This window comes from Salmo salar, chromosome ssa07 (genome assembly GCF_905237065.1).
Source record: "Salmo salar chromosome ssa07, Ssal_v3.1, whole genome shotgun sequence".
NCBI classification, from domain to species: domain Eukaryota; kingdom Metazoa; phylum Chordata; class Actinopteri; order Salmoniformes; family Salmonidae; genus Salmo; species Salmo salar.
The window spans coordinates 29390397-29414604 of record NC_059448.1 but is presented as its reverse complement, the minus strand read 5'-3'; the positions used below and the strand labels follow the sequence as shown (position 1 = coordinate 29414604).

General features: G+C 45.8%; 1 long non-coding RNA gene across 1 annotated transcript; it reads left to right on the top strand.

Annotated features, from left to right (window-relative positions):
• Positions 1 to 1418: 1418 nt before the first annotated feature.
• On the top strand, positions 1419 to 15576 carry LOC123743850 (uncharacterized). Its single transcript, XR_006770716.1, has 3 exons — positions 1419 to 1642; positions 1991 to 2140; positions 15476 to 15576. It is a non-coding gene; the product is annotated as an uncharacterized lncRNA (long non-coding RNA).
• Positions 15577 to 24208: the final 8632 nt, after the last annotated feature.

Sequence of the window (24208 nt, the reverse complement as noted above, 5' to 3'; positions counted from 1 at the left end):
GCTGTTTAGAAGACTCTTGGACCTAGACTTGGCGCTCCAGAGAACAGTCTATGACGTGTTTGAACTGGTGGGTTTCCTTAAGATTTTTTTTTAATGAATGTTTATTCATATCCTTGGCAATAGTTTTCTAAGTATATTTTCACATCAAGTTGGTGATTAGTGATGTTTTCTGTCCTTGCTGTTGTTGGGGTTCGTTCCTTGTTCCTTGTCAATCATTGGCTCATTGGTGAAATTAGCATTCAGACAGTATCTTTATGTAAATCAATCATTCATTTATTAATGCAGTTGCAGACAGAAGTTGACAACGGGAACATAGCACGCATGTTTCAGAGTAAGTTCTGCATAATAGAAAAGGGTCCGAGTTGTTTTATTATGCCTGCAGTCATATATCTTAGTGATGTCACTGCCTATGTCATTACCTTCTACTCATGAGACCAAACCCATGCCTACACAGCTATACAAACAAGAGTTTCAGTGTTATCTAAAGGCTCAGCAGTAAATGTCCACTCCCCAAGTTGATTTATAGTGGAATGTCTGACTAGTCTCATCTCTTTCACTCCCCTGCATAGTTCTGTGTCTCTGCATCTCTTATCTTTGAGGCTCTTTCTCAGTCACACATCTCTCAGACCATTTCTTTATAAGAGGCAGAGACTAGAAAATAACTGTGGAACAATATTAAACCTTATAATGCAAATACATATTGTTAATCTGTAGTCTAAGACCCTATAAATGTAATGGGGAGGGGTCTTATAACCCTTCCCCTTCTATTAATACAACATAGGCATAATCAATTATTATAATACATCAAACATTTGGTACAGCCCCTATCATGACCCCAAGGTGAACCCAACACTGTACTCTAGTGCCAGTCTGTTTTGTGCTAACATGCCACTCCTTGTCAGTCATTGTTTGGCACAAACAGATCTGGGAACAGGCTAGCTGTACTTTACACTGTCACAAATTCTGTTGAAATATGACACCATAATACAATACCTACCTCTAATCTCCCCAGATGAAGGACATTCGTCATGAGAACATTAACCTTTTCCTGGGTTTTTTCCACAACTGTGGAGTGTTTGCCATTGTGACAGAGTTCTGCACCAGGGGAAGCATGGAAGACCTACTGCTCAACAATGATGTAAAACTGGACTGGATGTCATCACTACTGCTAGACCTTAAGATAGGAGGGAGGGAGGAAAAGAAGATGGGGGAGGGTGGACTGGATGTTCAAGTCATCTCTACTGCTGGACCTTATTAAGGTGAGGAGAAGTGGAGAGGGAGGGTGGATGGAGGCATTAGGAGGAAAGGAAGAAGTAAGAGGGGGTGGAGGCAGGACAAGAGATATGAAAGTGGCTCAGCCAAAAGGAAAGCGGGAGGAGCAGGAGTCTAAAGTGCAAAGGGGAAGGTGGGAGGGCACGCCTGGGTTCCATGCTAAGTACCAGTGTTCTCTATAATCTATGTTCTCTGAGTTCTATGTTCCATGTTCTCCACCAGGGTATGAAGTACCCGCACCACAGGAACTTGTTTCATGGTCGTCTGAAGCGCACGAACTGTGTGGTGGACAGACGTTTTGTCCTGAAGAGCACTGACTACGGATACAACGAGGCAGCAAGGTTCCCCTACCGAGAACCGCCTGCAGAGGGTGAGTAGGTGTGGAGAGGGGTGGAGAGTTTTACCTTGAGTGCCTTAAGTTCCATCTGGACAGAGTGGACTGATTCTGTATGTTTAAAAGTTAATATACAGTAACTTGTAGTTTGTTTCTCTATGCTTGTGTGTGTGTGTGTGTGTGTTCAGAGGAGGCTGGTGGGAGGGGCTATAGGAGGACGGGCTCACTGTAATCACTGGAATGGAGTTAATGGAAAAGAGTCAATGTGGTTTCCATGTTTGATAACATTACAATGAGCCCGTCCTCCTATAGCTCCTCCCACCATCCGCCACGTGTGTGTGCTAACTCTATGCTTGTGTGTGTCTGCGTGCGTGTCCCTCCTAGACCTTTTGTGGATGGCCCCTGAAATCCTGCGGGGCCCCTCCCCGGTCTCTATGGCAGTCTCCATGGTGACATCTGCAGCTTCGCCATCATCATCCAGGAAGGGGTTATGAGGGGCCCGCCCTTCTACATGCATGGGGCAGTCTGCTGCAGGTAAGAGACTACATTACGCAGAGTACACCTGTACAAGAAACAGGAAGTGGTCATGAGTGGGCCGACCTTCTGCATGCTGGAGCAGTCTGCTGCAGATAAAAGTACATTACCCAGAGTACCCCAGTACAGGTAACAGGAAGTGTTCCCCCGAAGAGGTGTACATTTTAGTTTTTGCCCTAATCCTACATCAATCCTTTGGAACTTGGTTAGAGTGGAGTCAGGTGTGTGGCGTTGAGACATGTTTGTTGGGATATGTGTTTATGTAGAGGGGTGTTTGTTTAGAGTATTCCGGGGTTTTTGGTTATGTTCTATGTTTGTATTTCTATGATCTGTCTATGTTGTGTATTTCTTTGTTTTGGCCTGGTATAGCTCTCAATCAGGAACAGCTGTACATCGTTGTTGCTGATTGGGAGTCATACTTAGGTAGCCCTGTTTTCACACGTCCCTTGTGGGAAGTTGTTTTTGCACTGCTGTGTTAGCCTGCAATACTGTTCGTTCGTCCGTTTTCTTGTTTTGTTCGTTAAGTGTTCAATAAAAGATCAAATGAGCACTCAACCCGCTGCGCCTTGGTCCAGTATATACGACGACTGTTACAACATCGCTCTTTCCATAACATTGACTGACCAGGTGAATCCAGGTGAAAAGCTATGATCCCTTATTGATGTCTCTTGTTAAATCCACTTCAATCCGTGTACTGGAGGAGACGGGTTAAAGGAGGATTTTTAAGCCTTGAGAGAATTGAGACATGGATTGTGTATGTGTGCCATTCAGAGGGTGAATCAAATTAAAGTGGGCAAGTCAAAAGATTTAAGTGCCTTTGAACGGGGGATACCTAGTCAGTTGTCCAACTGAATGTATTCAACTGAAATGTGTCTTCTGCGTTTAACCCAACACCTCTGAATCAGAAGTGCGGGGTGCTGAACACTGACAAAACAAAACAAGAAAACGAACAAACGAACGATCGTACGAACGAACGAACGGACGAACGGTAATGCAGGCTACACACACAGCAGTGCAAAAACAACTTCCCACCAAGGACAGGTGAAAACAGGGCTACCTAAGTATGACTCCCAATCAGCAACAACAATGTACAGCTGTTCCTGATTGAGAGCCATACCAGGCCAAAACAAAGAAATACACAACATAGACAGATCATAGAAATACAAACATAGAACATAACCAAAAACCCCGGAATACTCTAAACAAACACCCCTCTACATAAACACATATCCCAACAAACCCCGAACCACATAAAACAAACCCCCCCTGCCACGTCCTGACCAAACTAAATAACAAATAACCCCTTTACTGGTCAGGACGTGACAGATGTTTAATCAGTGTATAACTTGTATCATTGCCTTATCTTGAAAACATGTTAATTTGATTCGGATTCATCTCTACATCTAATAAAGTACACATACATACCAAGTCAAAGATCTCGTCGAGGCATGGCCGTCTGTCTGACCTCGGGCTGATACGCATCGCTGGAGACCTCGGGCTGAAGGGCGACTCTGGCTGCGCCGATTCCGGACTGTAGGGCGACTCTGACTGCTCCGATTCCGGACTGTAGGGTGACTCTCGCTGCGCCGATTCTGGACTATAGAGCAACTCCTCGCTGCGCCGATTCCGGACTGTAGGCCGTCTCTCTTGGCTCCGGACTGTGGGCCGTCTCTCTCGGCTCCGGACTGTGAGCCGTCTCTCTCGGCTCCGGACTGTGGGCCGTCTCTCTCGGCACCGGACTGTGGGCCGTCTCTCTCGGTTCCGGACTGTGGGCCGTCTCTCTAGGTTCCGGACTGTGGGCCGTCTCTCTCGGTTCTGGACTGTGGGCCGTCTCTCTACGGGGCACTGTCGCCGGAAGCTCTGGATGGGGCACTGTCGCCGGACAATCTGGACGAGGCACTGTCGCCGGACACTCTGGATGGGGCACTGTCGCCGGACACTCTGGACGGGGCACTGTCGCCGGACACTCTGGACGAGGCACTGTCGCCGGACACTCTGGACGAGGCACTGTCGCCGGACACTCTGGACGAGGCACTGTCGCCGGACACTCTGGACGAGGCACTGTCGCCGGACACTCTGGACGAGGCACTGTCGCCGGACACTCTTGACGAGGCACTGTCGCCGGACACTCTGGACGAGGCACTGTCGCCGGACACTCTGGACGAGGCACTGTTGCAGGAAGCTCTGGATGGGGACTGCGCACTGAAGACCTGATGCGTGGAGCTGGCTTAAGACGTGCCAGACTAAGGACACACACCACAGGGCTAGTGCGAGGAGCAGGAGTAGGACGAGCTGGACTGGGCTGTCGCACTGGAGGCCTGGTGCGTGGGGCTGGTAGTGGAGGTACCAGACTGGAGAAACGCACCCCAAGGCTAGTGCGAGGAGTGGGAACAGGACATCCTGGACTGGGCTGACGTACTGAAGGCCTGGTGCGTGGTGCTGGCTTTGGAGACGCCAGACTGGAGACACGCACCTCAGGGCTGGTGCGGAGAGCGGGAACAAGATACACTGGGCCGTGAAGCGCACTGGTGGTCTCGAGCGCAGGACTGGCACCACCCTTACTGGCTGGGTGCCTGCTTCCCCCCGGCAAATGCGGGAAGCTGGCACTGAGCATACCGGCCTGTGGATGCTTGGCCTCGACGCCGTGCGCATCACCCCATAGCACGGGGCCTGACCAGTACCACGCTGCCTCTGGTAAGCACGGGGAGTTGGCTTAGGGCTCAACCCTGGCCCAGCCAAACTACCCGTGTGCCCCCCCCAAAAAACATTTTTTGGGGCTGCCTCTCAGGCTTCCATGCCAACCGTGTTCCAGCAAAACACTCCCAGTCCTCTCCAGCCTTCCTCCATGGTCCCTCTCCGGCTAGGATCTCCTCCCAGGTCCACAACTCCCAATAGCTCCTCTCCAGCTCCTTACCCCGCTGCTTGGTCCGTTGGTGGTGGGTAGTTCTGTAACAGGCGTCATAAGGATTGGACCAAGGTGCAGCGGGAACGTGTATACTCATCTTCTTTATTTAACCTCTTACATCTAGACGTTCCGCTAGCGGAACACCTGCTCCAATATCCAATGATAGGCGTGGTGCGAATTACAAATTCCTCAAAAATACAAAAACTTCCATTTTTCAAACATATGACTATTTCACAGCATTTTAAAGACAAGACTCTCCTTTATCTAACCACACTGTCCGATTTCAAAAAGGCTTTACAGCGAAAGCAAAACATTAGATTATGTCAGCAGAGTACCAAGCCAGAAATAATCAGACACCCATTTTTCAAGCTAGCATATAATGTCACAAAAACCCAGAAGACAGCTAAATGCAGCACTAACCTTTGATGATCTTCATCTGATGACACACCTAGGACATTATGTTATACAATACATGCATGTTTTGTTCAATCAAGTTCATATTTATATCAAAAACCAGCTTTTTACATTAGCATGTGACGTTCAGAACTAGCATACCCCGCAAATCGGAGGAATTTGCTAACAATTTACTAAATTACTCACGATAAACGTTCACAAAAAGCATAACAATTATTTTAAGAATTATAGATACAGAACTCCTCTATGCACTCGATATGTCCGATTTTAAAATAGCTTTTTGGTGAAAGCACATTTTGCAATATTCTAAGTACATAGCCCAGGCATCACGGGCTAGCTATTTAGACACCCGGCAGGTTTAGCCTTCACCAAAATCAGATTTACTATTATAAAAGTTTGATTACCTTTTGTTGTCTTCGTCAGAATGCACTCGCAGGACTGCTACTTCAATAACAAATGTTGGTTTGGTCCAAAATAATCCATCGTTATATCCGAATAGCGGCGTTTTGTTCGTGCGTCCCAGACACTATCCGAATGGTAAAGAAGGGTCGTGCGCATGGCGCAATTCGTGACAAAAGAAATCTAAATATTCCATTACCGTACTTCGAAGCATGTCAACCGCTGTTTAAAATCCATTTTTATGCCATTTTTCTAGTAAAAAAGCGATAATATTCCGACCGGGAATGTCCATTTAGCTAAACAGAGGAATGAAAACAAACCTTTCGGTCGACGCGGACACGAGCCTGAGTCTCACAGTACTGTAACCAGCCACTACCCAAACGCGCTACTTTGTTTCAGCCAGGGCCTGCAAAGCCACGATTCCGCTTTTTGCCGCCTTCTGAGAACCTATGGCAGCCGTAGGAAGTGTCACGGGACAGCTAAGATCCTCACTCTTCAATAAACAGAGACAAGAAGAACGACACCTTGTCAGACAGGCCACTTCCTGAATGAAACCTTCTCAGATTTTTGCCTGCCATATGAGTTCTGTTATACTCACAGACACCATTCAAACAGTTTTAGAAACTTTAGGGTGTTTTCTATCCAAAGCCAATAATTATATGCATATTCTAGTTACTGGGCAGGAGTAGTAACCAGATTAAATCGGGTACGTTTTTTATCCAGCCGTGAAAATACTGCCCCCTAGCCATAACAGGTTAATTAAAAGAAGGAAAAACAAACAAATCACGGACCTTCAATCAGAGGCAACGAGGAACAGCTGCCTCCAATTGAAGTTCAATCCAATGAACTAAACATAGAAATAGATAGACTAGACTGAACATAGAAGTACACTAACATAGAACATAGACCAAAAAACCCCGGAACACATAAAACAAACACCCCTCTTACATAAGTACATATCCCAACAAACCCCAAACCACATAAAACAAACACCCCCATGCCACGTCCTGACCAAACTACAATAACAAATAACCCCTTTACTGGTCAGGACGTGCCAGCCTCGACACAATCATGTCTCTGAGCTCTACGGACAATTCCTTCGACCTCATGGCTTGGTTTTTGCTCTGACATGGACCGTCAACTGTGGGACCTTTTTATATAGACAAGTGTGTGCCTTTCCAAATCATGTTCAATCAATTGAATTTACCACAGGTGGACTCCAATCAAGTTGTAGAAACATCTCATGGATGATCACTGGAAACAGGATGCACCTAAACTCAATTTTGAGTCTCATAGCAAAGGGTCTGAATACGTATGTAAATAAGGTCTTTCTGTTTTTAATCTTTAATAAATTTGCAAAAATTACAAAAACTATTTTCGCTTTGTCATTATGGGGTATTGTGTGTATATTGCTGAGGATTTTTTAAATGTAATCTATTAGAATAAGGCTGTAACATGTGTGTGTATTGATAGGAGCCTCCACTGCTCAGAGGAAGGGGAGGACCATCCTACTCAGTGAAATTTCATAAAAATAGTAACAATATTTATCCTAACATAAAACTGTATTAAATATATTCCTGTCACCAAATAATTGACTAAAATACACTGTTTTGCAATGAAGGTCTACAGTAACTTCAACAACACTGTCTGGGATAGCACCATGGTGTAGCCGGAGGACAGCTAGCTTCCGTCCTCCTCTGGCCACATTGACTTAAATACAAAACTTAGGAGGCCTCACCCCCTTCTATAGACATACATGGTAATTATGACCACGACCAGGACGTCCTCCAACCAATCAACTTTTGCAGTATGAACTGACATGTTGTCCATCGATCATAGAATTAGGATCAGAGTATGAACCTAGTGAGTTGTATTGGGATTGTGCCACAGAGCATTATAGGGGTTCTATGTTTTGAGAATCTTGGTGACATTGTTGGATAGAGATTAAGAGTGTGTAACCTTTTCCAAGATGGCGTAGCAGTTCAGACGTCCTTTACCCTCCTCTTGTCGTGTCCCGTGTATATATATATTTACATATTTTTCTTCGCATATCTTTTAACATTTTTTTCTTCTAAAAACTCAACCTCAAAACACTCTCCTGCAACCCGCCTCACCAATTTAAAAAATAAAGTATTATTTACCTCAAATCTGAAATCCACAACAGAAGATAGCCAGAGGTTAGCCATTTTCACTGGCTAACGTTGGAGTTCAGCTAGCCACGGTTAGCGGTCCTCAGATATCCATTAGCTCGAAAGGCTATCGCCAGTCTTTGTGCAGCGCGACTCGGACCAGAGCATACCGGACCTATTCTCTCTCCTTTCCCCGGATTTCTACCGCAGGCTCTGGACATTTTCACCTGGATCTTGCAGCTAGCTAGCTGCTACCTGAGTGACTATTGGCAACGTCGGTCCCAGAGTTAACACACATTGTTCCGGAGTTAGCCAGCTGAGGAGTTCCGTCAGCCACTCCTGGGCTATTCCTGAGCTAGCCAGCTGAAGTGTCTCCTGGGCTACGGTCGCCTGTCCGGACCCGTTTTGCTGCCGATGCGGAGCCCCATCGGGCCTTCACGACTGGACCGCCGACGTTGTCTGCCCGAGGGAGTTATCCGACTGGCCCCTCCATCGCGACGTAGCCTGGTCGCCCACCTGCGGCCCGCTGGTCGTTGGCTGTCTTGTCGGCTGCGGTCTGAATAGGTCTGTCGGACACTTTTCTTGGGCCACTGTAACTAACTATTTTGCCAACTTGGACTGGTCCCCCCTTCCACACGGAACCCCACTAATCCACAGACGGAAACGCATGAGGTGGCTAAAAACAGACCTCCCTCCATCTTCCACCAGCTTGCTACCTATGGCCCGGCTAGCTGTCTGAATCTCACTGGACCCTTTGATCACTCGGCTAAGCATGCCTCTCCTTAATGTCAATATGCCTTGTCCATTGCTGTTCTGGTTAGTGTTTATTGGCTTATTTCACTGTAGAGCCTCTAGCCCTGCTCATTATACCTTATCCAACCTCTCAGTTCCTCCACCCACACATGCTATGACATCTTCTGGTTTCAATGATGTTTCTAGAGACAATATCTCTCTCATCATCACTAAATGCCTAGGTTTACCTCCACTGTATTCACATCCCACCATACCTTTGACTGTACATTATACCTTGAAGCTATTTTATCGCCCCCAGAAACCTACTCCTTTTTCTCTCGATTCTGGACATCACAGACGACCAATTCTTATAGCTTTTAGCCGTACCCTCATACTCATCCTTCTCTGCTCCTCTGGGGATGTAGAGGTGAATCCAGGCCCTGCAGTGCCTGGCTCCACTCCTACTCCCCAGGCGCTCTCTTTTGATGATTTCTGTAACTGTAATAGCCTTGGTTTCATGCATGTTAACATTAGAAGCCTCCTCCCTAAGTTTGTTTTATTCACTGCTTTAGCACACTCTGCCAACCCGGATGTCCTAGCTGTGTCTGAATCCTGGCTTAGGAAGTCCACCAAAAATTCTGAAATCTTCATCCCTAACTACAACGTTTTCAGACAAGACAGAACGACCAAAGGGGGCGGTGTTGCAATCTACTGCAGAGATAGCCTGCAGAGTTCTGTCCTGCTATCCAGGTCTGTACCCAAACAATTTGAACTTCTACTTTTAAAAATCCACCTCTCTAAAAACAAGTCTCTCACCGTTGCCGCCTGCTATAGACCCCTAGCTGTGCTCTGGACACCATATGTGAACTGATTGCCCCCCATCTATCTTCAGAGCTCGTGCTACTAGGTGACCTAAACTGGGACATGCTTAACACCCCAGCCATCCTACAATCCAAGCTTGATGCCCTCAATCTCACACAAATTATTAATGAACCCACCAGGTACAACCCCAAAGCCGCAAACACTGGCACCCTCATAGATATCATCCTAACCAACGTGCCCTCTAAATACACCTCTGCTGTTTTCAACCAAGATCTCAGCGATCACTGCCTCATTGCCTGCATCCGTAATGGGTCAGCGGTCAAACGACCTCCACTCATCACTGTCAAACGCTCCCTGAAACATTTCAACGAGCAAGCCTTTCTAATCGACCTGGCCCTGGTATCCTGGAAGGATATTGACCTCATCCCGTCAGTAGAGGATTCCTGGTTATTTTTTTTAAATGCCTTCCTCACCATCTTAAATAAGCATGCCCCTTTCAAGAAATGTAGAACCAGGAACAGATATAGCCCTTGGTTCTCCCCAGACCTGACTGCCCTTAACCAACACAAAAATATCCTGTGGCGTTCTGCATTAGCATCGAACTGCCCCCGCGATATGCAACTTTTCAGGGAAGTTAGAAACCAATACACACAGGCAGTTAGAAACGCCAAGGCTAGCTTTTTCAAACAGAAATTTGCTTCCTGCAACTCAAACTCTAAAAAGTTCTGGGACATTGTAAAGTCCATGGAGAATAAGAACACCTCCTCCCAACTGCCCACTGCACTGAGGATAGGAAACTCTGTCACCACCGATAAGCTCACTATAATTGAGAATTTCAATAAGCATTTTTCTACGGCTGGCCATGCTTTCCACCTGGCTACCCCTACTGCAGTCAACAGCATTGCACCCCCCACAGCTACTCGCCCAAGCCTTCCCCATTTCTCCTTCTCCCAAATCCATTCAGCTGATGTTCTGAAAGAGCTGCAAAATCTGGACCCCTACAAATCAGCCGGGCTAGACAATCTGGACCCTTTCTTTCTAAAATTATCTGCCGAAATTATTGCAACCCCTATTACTAGCCTGTTCAACCTCTCTTTCGTGTCGTCTGAGATTCCCATAGATTGGAAAGCAGCTGCTGCCATCCCCCTCTTCAAAGGAGGTGACACTCTTGACCCAAATTGCTACAGACCTTTATCCATCCTACCCTGCCTTTCTAAGGTCTTCGAAAGCTAAGTCAACAAACAGATTACCGACCATTTTGAATCCCACCGCACCCTCTCCGCTATGCAATCTGGTTTCAGAGCTGGTCATGGGTGCACCTCAGCCACGCTCAAGGTCCTAAACGACATCGTAACTGCCATCGATAAGAAACAATACTGTGCTGCCGTATTCATTGACCTGGCCAAAGCTTTTGACTCTGTTAATCACCACATCCTCATCGGCAGACTCAGTAGCCTTGGTTTCTCAAACGATTGCGTCGCCTGGTTCACCAACTACTTCTCTGATAGAGTTCAGTGTGTCAAATCGGAGGACCTGCTGTCCGGACCTCTGGCAGTCTCTATGGGGGTACCACAGGGTTCAATTCTTGGGCCAACTCTTTTCTCTGTATACATCAATGATGTCGCTCTTGCTGCTGGTGAATCTCTGATCCACCTCTACGCAGACGACACCATTCTGTATACTTCTGGCCCTTCTATGGACACTGTGTTTTAACAACCCTCCAGACGAGCTTCAATGCCATACAACTCTCCTTCCGTGGTCTCCAACTGCTCCTAAATACAAGTAAAACTAAATGCATGCTCTTCAACCGATTGCTGCCTGCACCTGCCCGCCTGTCCAGCATCACTTCTCTGGACGGTTCTGTCTTAGAATTTGTGGACAACTACAAATACCTAGGTGTCTGGTTAGACAGTAAACTCTCCTTCCAGACTCACATCAAACATCTCCAATCCAAAGTAAAATCTAGAATTGGCTTCCTATTTCGCAACAAAGCATCCTTCACTCATGCTGCCAAACATACCCTCGTAAAACTGACCATCCTACCAATCCTCGACTTCGACGATGTCATTTACAAAATAGCCTCCAATACCCTACTCAACAAGCTGGATGCAGTCTATCACAGTGCCATCCGTTTTGTCACCAAAGCCCCATATACTACCCACCACTGCGACCTGTACGCTTTCGTTGGCTGGCCTTTGCTTCATAATCGTCGCCAAACGCATTGGCTCCAGGTCATCTACAAGACCCTGCTAGGTAAAGTCCCCCCTTATCTCCGCTCACTGGTCACCATAGCAGCACCCACCTGTAGCACACGCTCCAGCAGGTATATCTCTCTGGTCACCCCTAAAGCCAACTCCTCCTTTGGTCGTCTCTCCTTCCAGTTCTCTGCTGCCAATGACTGGAACGAAATACAAAAATCTCTGAAACTGGAAACACTTATCTCCCTCACTAGCTTTAAGCACCAGCTGTCAGAGCAGCTCACAGATCACTGCACCTGTACATAGCCCTATAATTTAGCCCAAACTACTACCTCTTCCCTACTGTATTTATTTATTTATTTTGCTCCTTTGCACCATATTATTTATATTTTAACTTTGAACTTTCTTCAAATAACAAATCTACCATTCCAGTGTTTTACTTGCTATACTGTATTTACTCTGCCACCATGGCCTTTTTTGCCTTTACCTCCCTTATCTCACATCATTTGCTCACATTGTATATGGTCTTATTTTTCTACTGTATCATTGATTGTATGTTGTTTTACTCCATGTGTAACTCTGTGTTTTTGTATGTTGTCGAACTGCTTTGCTTTATCTTGGCCAGGTCGCAATTGTAAATGAGAACTTGTTCTCAACTTGCCTACCTGGTTAAATAAAGATGAAATAAAAATAAAACCTTTATTTAACTAGGCAAGTCAGTTAAGAACAAATTCTTATTTTCAATGACGGCCTTGGAACAGTGGGCAGGGGCAGAAAGACAGATTTGTACCTTGTTAGCTAGGGTATTTGAACTTGCAACCTTTCGGTTACTAGTACAACACTCTAACCACCAGGCTACCCTGCACTTAGGGCTCACGAGTGGCGCAGGGGTCTAAGGCACTGCATCTCAGTGCTAGAGGCGTCACTACAGACACTGGTTCGAATCCAGGCTATATCACAACCGGCCGTAATTGGGAGTCCCATAGGGCGCTGTACAATTTGCCCAGGGTCATCCTTGTTTGTTGAAGAACCCCTTTCATTCTCTGGGGTACACGGTGCGAATTAAAAGTGAGGGTCGACCTCTGTCTAAGATCAGTTTCATGAAGAAGGATGAAAAGGTGCGTGCGTTCAATACCAACTGGTATCAAAAGTATAGCTGGTTAACAGGAGCCTTTCATCAAGCCGCCTGTATTGCTAGCCATAGCCTGTTTTTTGAAAGTCTGAGCCTTGCTCGAAAGGTGGGAACAGTGACCCGAAGACCATCGATTGTTCAGCAGGCAGCATATAAATGTCCATATCGGATTCAAGCTACTGGGAAAAATCTGCATCGATCATGACGAAGGTCTGCGTATTCAAACTGGGCGACACAGCGAGAAAGTTAGAAGAAACAGGGATGTTCTCAAGCGGCTTATCAACACTGCGTTTTTGGGCATGCAAGAATTTGCTTTTAGAGGACACTACGAGATGGAAAGTCCCGCCGACAAGGTTAACTACAATGAGCTCGCAGGGGTAATTGCACGTAACAATGCTTTACTTGCTGAACATATCGAACGTTCGAATATATTTTCTGGGATGTCGAAATCAATTCTGAATTATTTGATAGCTTCCATCGCATCCATTAACCTGTTGGGGCTACAGGTTAGCAATGAACCCCGAGCCAGGATTGCTAACAAGGCTGGAAATTCAAAACATCAAAAATCTAATAATTTCAATTTCTCAAACAATCAACTATTTTACACAATTTAAATGATAAACATCTCCTTAATCTAACCACATTGTTCGATTTTCAAAAGTCAAGCCTCTGAACACCTCAACTCATGCCTCATACACTCATTCAATCACTGCTTTGATCCCTTCCAAACACTGTAAGTAACCCTCTTATTCCCATTCCCCATAATATTGTACTATAAATGTATTTTATTAAATGCTTTAGGTTAAAATAATTACTCTTTTGACGATTTTTGAAACACACTGACATCTCCGTGCGTTCAGCACATATGTGTACACACACACACACACACACACACACACACACACACACACACACACACACACACACACACACACACACACACACACACACACACACACACACACACACACACACACACACACACACACACACACACAAGTCAAAGGTTTGGACACACCTACTCATTCAAAAGTCAAAATATATTTTGTATTTGAGGTTCTTCAAATAGCCACCCTTTGCCTTGATGACAGCTCAAATAAGCAAAGAGAAATGACAGTCCATCAATACTTTAAGACATGAAGGTCAGTCAATCTGGAAAATGTTACGAATTTTGAATGTTTCTTCAAGTGCAGTCGCAAATACCATGAAGCGTCATGATGAAACTGGCTTTTCAAGTGCAGTCAAACAACATGATGAAACTGGCTCTCATGAGGACCGCCACAGGAAAGGAAGACCCAGAGTTACCTCTGTTGCAGGGGATTTCATTAGAGTTAACTGCACCTCAGAAATTGCAGCCCAAATAAATGCTTCAGAGTTCAAGTAACAGACACATCTCAACATCAACTGTTCAGAGGAGACTACGTAAATCAGGCCTTCATGGTCGAATTGCTGCAATGAAACCACTACTAAAGGATACCAATAAGAAGAAGAAGAGACTTGCTTGGGCCAAGAAATACGAGCAATGAACATTACACCGGTGGATATCTGTCCTTTGATGAGTCCAAATTTGTGTCTTTGTGATGCGAAGTAGGTGAACGGATGATCTCCGCATGTGTGCTTCCCACCGTGAAGCATGGAGGAGGAGGTGTGATGGTGTGGGGGTACTTTGCTGGTGACACTGTCTGTGATTTATTTAGAATTCAAGGCCCACTTAACCAGCATGGCTACCACCGCATTCTTCAGCGATACACCATCTCATCTAGTTTGCGCTTAGTGGGACTATCATGTGTTTTTCAACAGGACAATGACCCAAAACACACTTCCATGCTTTGTAAGGGCTATTTTACCAAGAAGTGGAGTGATGGAGGGCTGCATCAGATAACCTGGCCTCCACAATCACCTGACCTATACCTAATTGAGATGGTTTGGGAAGAGTGGGACCGCAGAGTGAAGGAAAAGCAGCCAAATAGTGCTCAGTGTATGTGGGAACTTGTTTTAAGACTGTTGGAAAAGCATTCCAGGTGAAGCTGGTTTAGAGAATGCCAAGAGTGTGCAAAGCTGTCATCAAGGCAAAGGGTGGATACTTTCTAAAATATATTTTGATTTGATTTATTATTTCATAATAAATTAGATTTATTATTTCATGTGTTATTTCATAGTTTTGATGTCTTCACTATTATTCTACAATGTAGAACATAGTAAAAATCAAGAAAAACCTCAGTGCTGTGGGCACATTCAAGATGAGACACATGTTTGATGTCCCTGTACGCATAAGCATAGGACTACACTCGGGTGAGAGAGTGGGGGGACATACCTTACCTCACCTATCTGTGTCTATCCAATAGGTCTGTTTGTAGCAGGGGTAGTAGAACTGACTATGCCCAGATACCGTTTATTCGGTAACCGTCACCACTGCCTCTCGTATGGAGTCTACTGGGATGCGTAAATGACATATGCATGAATAATAGATATGTAATGTAGTCTATGCACTGTTGCTTAAAAGTGAAGGACTTGTCGTGGGTACATTATTGACTGAGCCAGGAAGCGTCTTTATAAAGTGTGTATAAATTAAAGTTTTGAGTGTCATGCTGCCTGTATTTGCAGCATCCAGAATCCACATCCATAACAGCACAGTTAAAATCCTCCTGGATCTCAAGGCAGGATACAAGGTGCAACTGAGGCAGTACAGACCTCAAGGTAAAAGTCACAGGTAGGACCGACTACTTGGTACCACCATCATGTTACATACAGTAAGCTCAAGAATACTTCAAACTCCCTACAACACCCTAAACCTTCATAGAACTGTCTAGAACTCTCTAGAACTCACCTAGAACTCCCTACTAAACTCTTTCTCTCTCGTCTTTCCCTGCCCTCTGTCTTTCTGTCCTCTCCCCCTCTCATCTTCACAGGGAAAAGGAAGAACAGAGGAGACCTACTATCTTATAGGGAAGGGCAACTTTGAGAAACCTCTCCCCGTCCCTCCCGAATTCAAGAAAGGGTAAGGAACACCCTCCTTCCTTCCCTCCCCTGTCTCTCCTCCATTGTCTGTGTGTCTTTCCTTGTTGATCCTGCCTCTGTGTCCGGTTCGTTTTCCACAGGCAAATGGCTCACGGTCTGCAAATGGTGGAGATGGCGAGATAGAAGATGAAAAAAGCTGATAAATTGCAACAGCTTGCAAAGAAAAATAACTGCATTTACATAACGTAATGCATGAAAAATGTATAACATGACTTGTTTGGCTGTGTTTTTACTTACTGTAGTTTAGGACTTGGGGCTAGTTGTGATCCTTATAAAACATTTGTTTTTGGCGTCACCCCACTGCTATGTATATTAATTTGTTGGTCACTGATGACTCGGTTCTTCTACTAACCTAGCCCACTTGGTTTCCTCTATCGTAATCGCTCCTCTTTCACCCCAGCTGCCAAAATAACCCTGATTCAGATGACCATCCTACCCATGCTAGATTAGGTAGGATGGTCGGCAGGTAAGGGTGCTCTCGAGCGGCTAGATGTTCTTTACCATTTTGCCATCAGATTTGCCACCGATGCTCCTTATAGGACACATCACTGCACTCAATACTCTTCTGTAAACTGGTCATCTCTGTATACCCGTCGCAAGACCCACTGGTTGATGCTTATTTATAAAACCCTCTTAGCCTCACTCCCCCCTATCTGAGATATCTACTGCAGCCCTCACATCCTCCACATACGACACCCGTCCTGCCTGTCACATTCTGTTAAAGGTCCCCAAACGCACACATCCCTGGGTTGCTCGTCTTTTCAGTTCGCTGCCGCTAGCAACTGGAATGAGCTGCAACAAACACTCAAACTGGAGTTTTATCTCAGCTTTATCTCTTCATTCAAAGTCTCAATCATGGACACTCTTACTGACAGTTGTGGCTGCTTTGCTTGATGTATTGTTGTCTCTACCTTCTTTTATTGACAATTACATGAAGTTGATGCAAAGAGTCAATATTTGCAGTGTTGACCCTTTTTCAAGACCTATGCAATCCGCCCTGGCATGCTGTCAATTAACTTCTGGGCCACATCCTGACTGATGGCAGCCCATTCTTGCATAATCAATGTTTGGAGTTTGTCAGAATTTGTGGGTTTTTGTTTGTCCACCTGCCTCTTGAGGATTGACCACAAGTTCTCAATGGGATTAAGGTCTGGGGAGTTTCCTGGCCATGGACCCAAAATATCGGTGTTTTGTTCCCCGAGCCACTTAGTTATCACTTTTGCCTTATGGCAAGGTGCTCCATCATGCTGGAAAAGGCGTTGTTCATCACCAAACTGTTCCTGGATGGTTGGGAGAAGTTGCTCTCGGAGGATGTGTTGGTACCATTCTTTATTCATGGCTGTGAGTGAGCCCACTCCCTTGGCTGAGAAGCAACCCCACACATGAATGGTCTCAGGATGCTTTACTGTTGGCATGACACAGCTTTTTTCCGGATGCCCCAAACAATCGGAAAGGGGATTCATCAGAGAAAATGACTTTACCCCAGTCCTCAGCAGTCCAATCACTGTACCTTTTGCAGAATATCAGTCTGTCCCTTTTGTTTTTCCTGGAGAAAAGTGGCTTCCTTGCTGCCCTTCTTGACACCAGGCCATCCTCAAAGTCTTTGCCTCACTGTGCACTGTGCACGCAGATGCACTCACACCTGCCTGCTGCCATTCCTGAGCAAGCTCTGTACTGGTGGTGCCCCGATCCCGCAGCTGAATCAACTTTAGGAGACGGTCCTGGCGCTTGCTGGACTTTCTTGGGCACCCTGAAGCCTTCTTCACAACAATTGAACTGTTCTCCTTGAAGTTCTTGATGATCCGATAAATGGTTGATTTAGGTGCAATCTTACTGGCAGCAATATCCTTGCCTGTGAAGCCCTTTTTGTGCAAAGCAATGATGACGGCACGTGTTTCCTTGCAGGTAACCATGGTTGACAGAGGAAGAACAATGATTCCAAGCACCACCCTCCTTTTGAAGCTTCCAGTCTGTTATTCGAACTCAGTCAGCATGACAGTGTGATCTCCAGCCTTGTCCTCGTCAACACTCACACCTGTGTTAACGAGAGATTCACTGACATGATGTCAGCTGGTCCTTTAATGGCAGGGCTGAAATGCAGTGGAAATGTTTTTGGGGATTCAGTTCATTTGCATGACAAAGAGGGACTTTGCAATTAATTGCAATTCATCTGATCCCTCTTCATAACATTCTGGAGTATATGCAAATTGCCATCATACAAACTGAGGCAGCAGACTTTGTGAAAATTAATATTTGTGTAATTTCAATGTAAATTGTCCGGTGGCGATTTTTATGAATTGTTCAGCAGTCTAATGGCTTGGGGGTAGAAGCTGTTGAGGAGCCTTTTGATCCTAGACATGGCGTTCTGGTACCGCTTGCCGTGCGGTAGCAGAGAAAAGTCTATAACCTGGGTGACTGGAGTCTCTGACAATTTTATGGGCTTTCCTTTGATACCGCCTATTATATAGGTCCTGGATGGCAGGAAGCTTGGCCCCAGTGATGTACTGGGTCGTTTTCACTACCCTCTGTAGCGCCTTACGGTCAGATGCCGAGCAGTTGCCACAGCAGGGGGTGATGCAACCGGTCAGGATGCACTCGATGGTGCAGCTGTAGAACCTTTTGAGGATTAGGGGGCCTATGCCAAATCTTTTCAGTCTCCTGAGGGGGAAAAGGTTTTGTCGTGACACCTTCACGACTGTCTTGTTATGTTTGGACCATGATAGTTCGTTGGTGATGTGGACACCAAGGAACTTGAAACTCTCAAACTACTCCACTACAGCCCCGTCGATGTTAATGGGGGCCTGTTCGGCCCGCCTTTTCCTGTAGTCCACGATCAGTTCCTTTTCTCTTGCTGCCAATACCATGTCTCTTCAGCAGAGTTGATTCTCCCTGATAGTTTGTTGATTCATTGTCATGGATTGACCATTGTGTCCAGTCCCCTGGTTGGGGAAGGATGAAGACAGGGATGGAAATTAAGCTACCTCACTAGCCCGAGGCTAGTAGAAAATTGTCTTTTCAAATATCGCAGGGCACAGATTTAGGACCCAGACTTGGAAAACTTGTGGTCTATTAGCCTGACTGAGCAGTGCCCAAAATGCTTAACTTCTTATGGGCAGCATCCGGTGAAATTGCAGAGCACGAATTTCAAATTACAGAAATATAAATATTTAACATTCATGAAAATACAAGTATTATACATCAAAATAAATCTTAACTTCTTGTTAATCCAGCCTCTGTGTCAGATTTCAAAAAGGCTTTACGGCGAAAGCACACCATGCGATTATCTGAGGACAGCGCCCTGCATACAAAAACATGAAAACATTTTTCAACCAGGCAGGTGTGACACGAAAGTCAGAAATAGCGATATAATAAATGCCTTAACTTTGAAGATCTTCTTCTGTTGGCACTCCAAAAGGTCCCAGTTACATCACAAATGGTCCTTTAGCTGGCACGCTTCATTCAATAATCCACCGGTTTCCCTCCTTCAAAATGCATACAAAATGAATCCCAAACATTACCAATAAACTTATCCAAACAATGCTTATAATCAAACCTCAGGTACCCTAATACGTAAATAAACGATACAATTTAAGACGGAGAATAGTATGTTCATTACCGGAGATAAATAACAAAGAACGCGCTTTCATCCACGCGCATGGAAACACTACAGCCAAAATGGGAGCCACTTAGAAAAACTACAACTTCTAGCTCATTTTTCAAAAAACCAGCCTGAAACTCTTTCTAAAGACTGTTGACATCTAGTGGAAGCCCTAAGAACTGCAATCTGGGAGGACTTCGCCTCATAATAAACATGAAAGCCATCGGAAACAGTGGAAGGCTGAAAATTATTATTTTTTGGATGGTTTGTCCTCGGGGTTTTGCCTGCCATATCAGTTCTGTTATACTCTGACATCATTTTAACAGTTTTAGAAACTTTAGAGTGTTTTCTATCCAAATCTACCAATCTACATATCCTAGCTTCTGGGCCTGAGTAAAAGGCAGTTTACTTTGGGCACGCTTTTCATCCGGACGTGAAAATAATACTGCCCCCTACCCAAGAGAGGTTAAGTTACATCCCTGTGTTGCTGCCAGTCAGACCTCCAGGCTTAGATTTGAATACCCCCTAGTAGAGCCATGTATTTCTAGAGTTATTTAGAAGTTGTACAATGTTGAATCTTGTTCTAATTCTAGACATTCAGTCCTTCTACAAAACGTTCCAAGATGATGGGGCAGCAAAGCTAAAAGCACTCTTACTAGACTCTGTTGTTGTGTTGGGAACATTTATATAAAACTCTCTTGTGTCTTTCAGGTCTGCCCAGGAGATCAACAAGGACTTCAAGCGGCTCCTCCAGAAGGCCGTGAAGATCTCCACCATCAGAACAGTGGCTCAGATCACTATGGTGGACGATGACAACGTCATCATGCACCACGACCGACCTTTGACCCTAGCTAGAAAGACGGGCATTATGCAAAGGCTTATTTTGACTCCATTTTGAACCAATGGAACTTGGGTTTGACCAATGAGGGCCACCAATTGACTACTTTTTTAAAAACTGATTCTGTGTCCGTTTTGAGCCACATATCCTCACTATTTCTCCATGGTCAACTTTGAAAGGGAACAGCAGAGAGGGTCTAGTGACCAGCTTGTGTATGCAAGTTTTTGGTGACTTTTCAAAAAGGGCAAGTGTCTAGTCATGCATTGCACAAGCCCTGGAAGTGTCTCGGGCATGGGGCAAAGTTGTGTGCTGTGCAGAGGTTACTGCAGCTTGTTTTAAATAAGAAGCACCTTGCAGGATGGTAGGACGATGAGTCACATTAGCCAGGGACTATTAATAGGACTCAGTTGGACTGTATTACTCAGCAAACCACGGATTGGATCTTTCAGGAGATGAACATTTTATTCAAAGCCTCATCCTCCTGCTTCCTTCTTTCTTCTCCTACTTCCCCACTCATCCTCTCATTGTGCCCTAATGAAAGTCTGACACGATTGGACACAGGGAACATGACAAACTTTCAAAGGAAGCACACTTTGTCTGTCTGCAGACTGTCCGTCTACTGGCTTACTGAAACGCAAGCTTAGCTTTTTTTAAATGTTTTATCGTGTGTTATAATGATGTTCTTTTATGTACACCTCAGTCTTCCAGGAAAACGCTCCTGGATTTTGAACAGCAGAGGTTCCATTGGTGGGTAGCTACAGGTATAAAGACCAAGTCCCCAAATAAGGGAAAAGTTGTACTGTAACTTGTTAGCATGGCTTGCATTAGATACTATTTTAATGGCTTCATAATAGACTAGTCACTGCTGGTCAATTTACTCACAATAATGCACTTTCATGACCCATATGTGGTGACTCAGACAAACAGTACATATGCCTACAGTATGGCCATATAGTTAAATGATTGTAACAGTATGCCGTCTTTAAATAAACATATTTCCCAATATCACAAATACTGTAGCTTTGGTATTCTGAATGGCATTCAAATTAGATACAGAGGAGCAAGTAAAACCTAATTGCTTACATCAATTAAGAAAACTTTTATCTGTACTTAGAGTACACATTCTACCTACTCCCATGATCGAATGATATCTGACTGTTATAATAAACTATTTTTCCTAGATCACAAATAATGTATCTTTGGTGTTCTGAATGGATCTCAAATTAGATAAAATATGGGGCAAATAAAACCTAAATCTCAATGAAAGGGTTATGAAAACTATATGTATCATTGGTTACAGGCAACCCCTGTACCTGTAGGCCTACTGTCTGTCCCTATGTACCAGTATATGTCTCAGGGTTTAATCAAACTACAGCACTCCCCCTGGTGGCAGAGGGAGCAAAAGCAGCAGGTAACCCAGAATGCAACTGGGATTGGGATTATCTCATAGAGAAGGATATATGATTAAAGTGCCCAAAAGCATGTTTTAGCATGGACAGTGCCCTTGAGGACTTTCACCATTTTGAAGTAGTCAACTGGGTGGGACTTCCCATGGGTTAAGGAAGGATCACATGAGTCCATCTTGATCATCATTAGGGATAAACCAATGAATTACACTCCTGAGCAAACATTCCATAACTGTAGGTGGCAGTAAATCGCCAACCTTGGCTTTATACCTGTTCAAACAACACACTCTAGGTGGCAGTTTGCACCCTTTTCAGTTTGTTTGCCAACTCATAGAAGTAGTACATTTACATTTAAGTCATTTAGCAGACGCTCTTATCCAGAGCGACTTACAAATTGGTGCATTCACCTTATGATATCCAGTGGAACAACCACTTTACAATAGTGCATCTAAATCTTTTAAGGGGGGGGAGGTTAGAAGGATTACTTTATCCTATCCTAGGTATTCCTTAAAGAGGTGGGGTTTCAGGTGTCTCCGGAAGGTGGTGATTGACTCCGCTGTCCTGGCGTCGTGAGGGAGCTTGTTCCACCATTGGGGTGTCAGAGCAGCGAACAGTTTTGACTGGGCTGAGCGGGAACTGTGCTTCCTCAGAGGTAGGGGGGCCAGCAGGCCAGAGGTGGATGAACGCAGTGCCCTTGTTTGGGTGTAGGGCCTGATCAGAGCCTGAAGGTATGGAGGTGCCGTTCCCTTCACAGCTCCGTAGGCAATCACCATGGTCTTGTAGCGGATGCGAGCTTCAACTGGAAGCCAGTGGAGAGAGCGGAGGAGCGGGGTGACGTGAGAGAACTTGGGAAGGTTGAACACCAGACGGGCTGCGGCGTTCTGGATGAGTTGTAGGGGTTTAATGGCACAGGCAGGGAGCCCAGCCAACAGCGAGTTGCAGTAATCCAGACGGGAGATGACAAGTGCCTGGATTAGGACCTGCGCCGCTTCCTGTGTGAGGCAGGGTCGTACTCTGCGAATGTTGTAGAGCATGAACCTACAGGATCGGGTCACCGCCTTGATGTTAGTGGAGAACGACAGGGTGTTGTCCAGGATCACGCCAAGGTTCTTAGCACTCTGGGAGGAGGACACAAGGGAGTTGTCAACCGTGATGGCGAGATCATGGAACGGGCAGTCCTTCCCCGGGAGGAAGAGCAGCTCCGTCTTGCCGAGGTTCAGCTTGAGGTGGTGATCCGTCATCCACACTGATATGTCTGACAGACATGCAGAGATGCGATTCGCCGCCTGGTTATCAGAAGGGGGAAAGGAGAAGATTAATTGTGTGTCGTCTGCATAGCAATGATAGGAGAGACCATGTGAGGATATGACAGAGCCAAGTGACTTGGTGTATAGCGAGAATAGGAGAGGGCCTAGAACAGAGCCCTGGGGGACACCAGTGGTGAGAGCGCATGGTGCGGAGACAGATTCTCGCCACGCCACCTGGTAGAAGCGACGTGTCAGGTAGGACGCAATCCAAGCGTGGGCCGCGCCGGAGATGCCCAACTCGGAGAGGGTGGAGAGGAGGATCTGATGGTTCACAGTATCAAAGGCAGCAGATAGGTCTAGAAGGATGAGAGCAGAGGAGAGAGAGTTAGCTTTAGCAGTGCGGAGAGCCTCCGTGACACAGAGAAGAGCAGTCTCAGTTGAATGCCCAGTCTTGAAACCTGACTGATTAGGATCAAGAAGGTCATTCTGAGAGAGATAGCAGGAGAGCTGGCCAAGGACGGCACGTTCAAGAGTTTTGGAGAGAAAAGAAAGAAGGGATACTGGTCTGTAGTTGTTGACATCGGAGGGATCGAGTGTAGGTTTTTTCAGAAGGGGTGCAACTCTCGCTCTCTTGAAGACGGAAGGGGCGTAGCCAGCGGTCAAGGATGAGTTGATGAGCGAGGTGAGGTAGGGGAGAAGGTCTCCGGAAATGGTCTGGAGAAGAGAGGAGGGGATAGGGTCAAGTGGGCAGGTTGTTGGGCGGCCGGCCGTCACAAGACGCGAGATTTCATCTGGAGAGAGAGGGGAGAAAGAGGTCAAAGCACAGGGTAGGGCAGTGTGAGCAGGACCAGCGGTGTCGTTTGACTTAGCAAACGAGGATCGGATATTGTCAACCTTCTTTTCAAAATGGTTGACGAAGTCATCCGCAGAGAGGGAGGAGGGGGGGGGAGGAGGATTCAGGAGGGAGGAGAAGGTAGCAAAGAGCTTCCTAGGGTTAGAGGCAGATGCTTGGAATTTAGAGTGGTAGAAAGTGGCTTTAGCAGCAGAGACAGAAGAGGAGAATGTAGAGAGGAGGGAGTGAAAGGATGCCAGGTCCGCAGGGGAGGCGAGTTTTCCTCCATTTCCGCTCGGCTGCCCGGAGCCCTGTTCTGTGAGCTCGTAGTGAGTCGTCGAGCCACGGAGCAGGAGGGGAGGACCGAGCCCGCCTGGAGGATAGGGGACAGAGAAAAT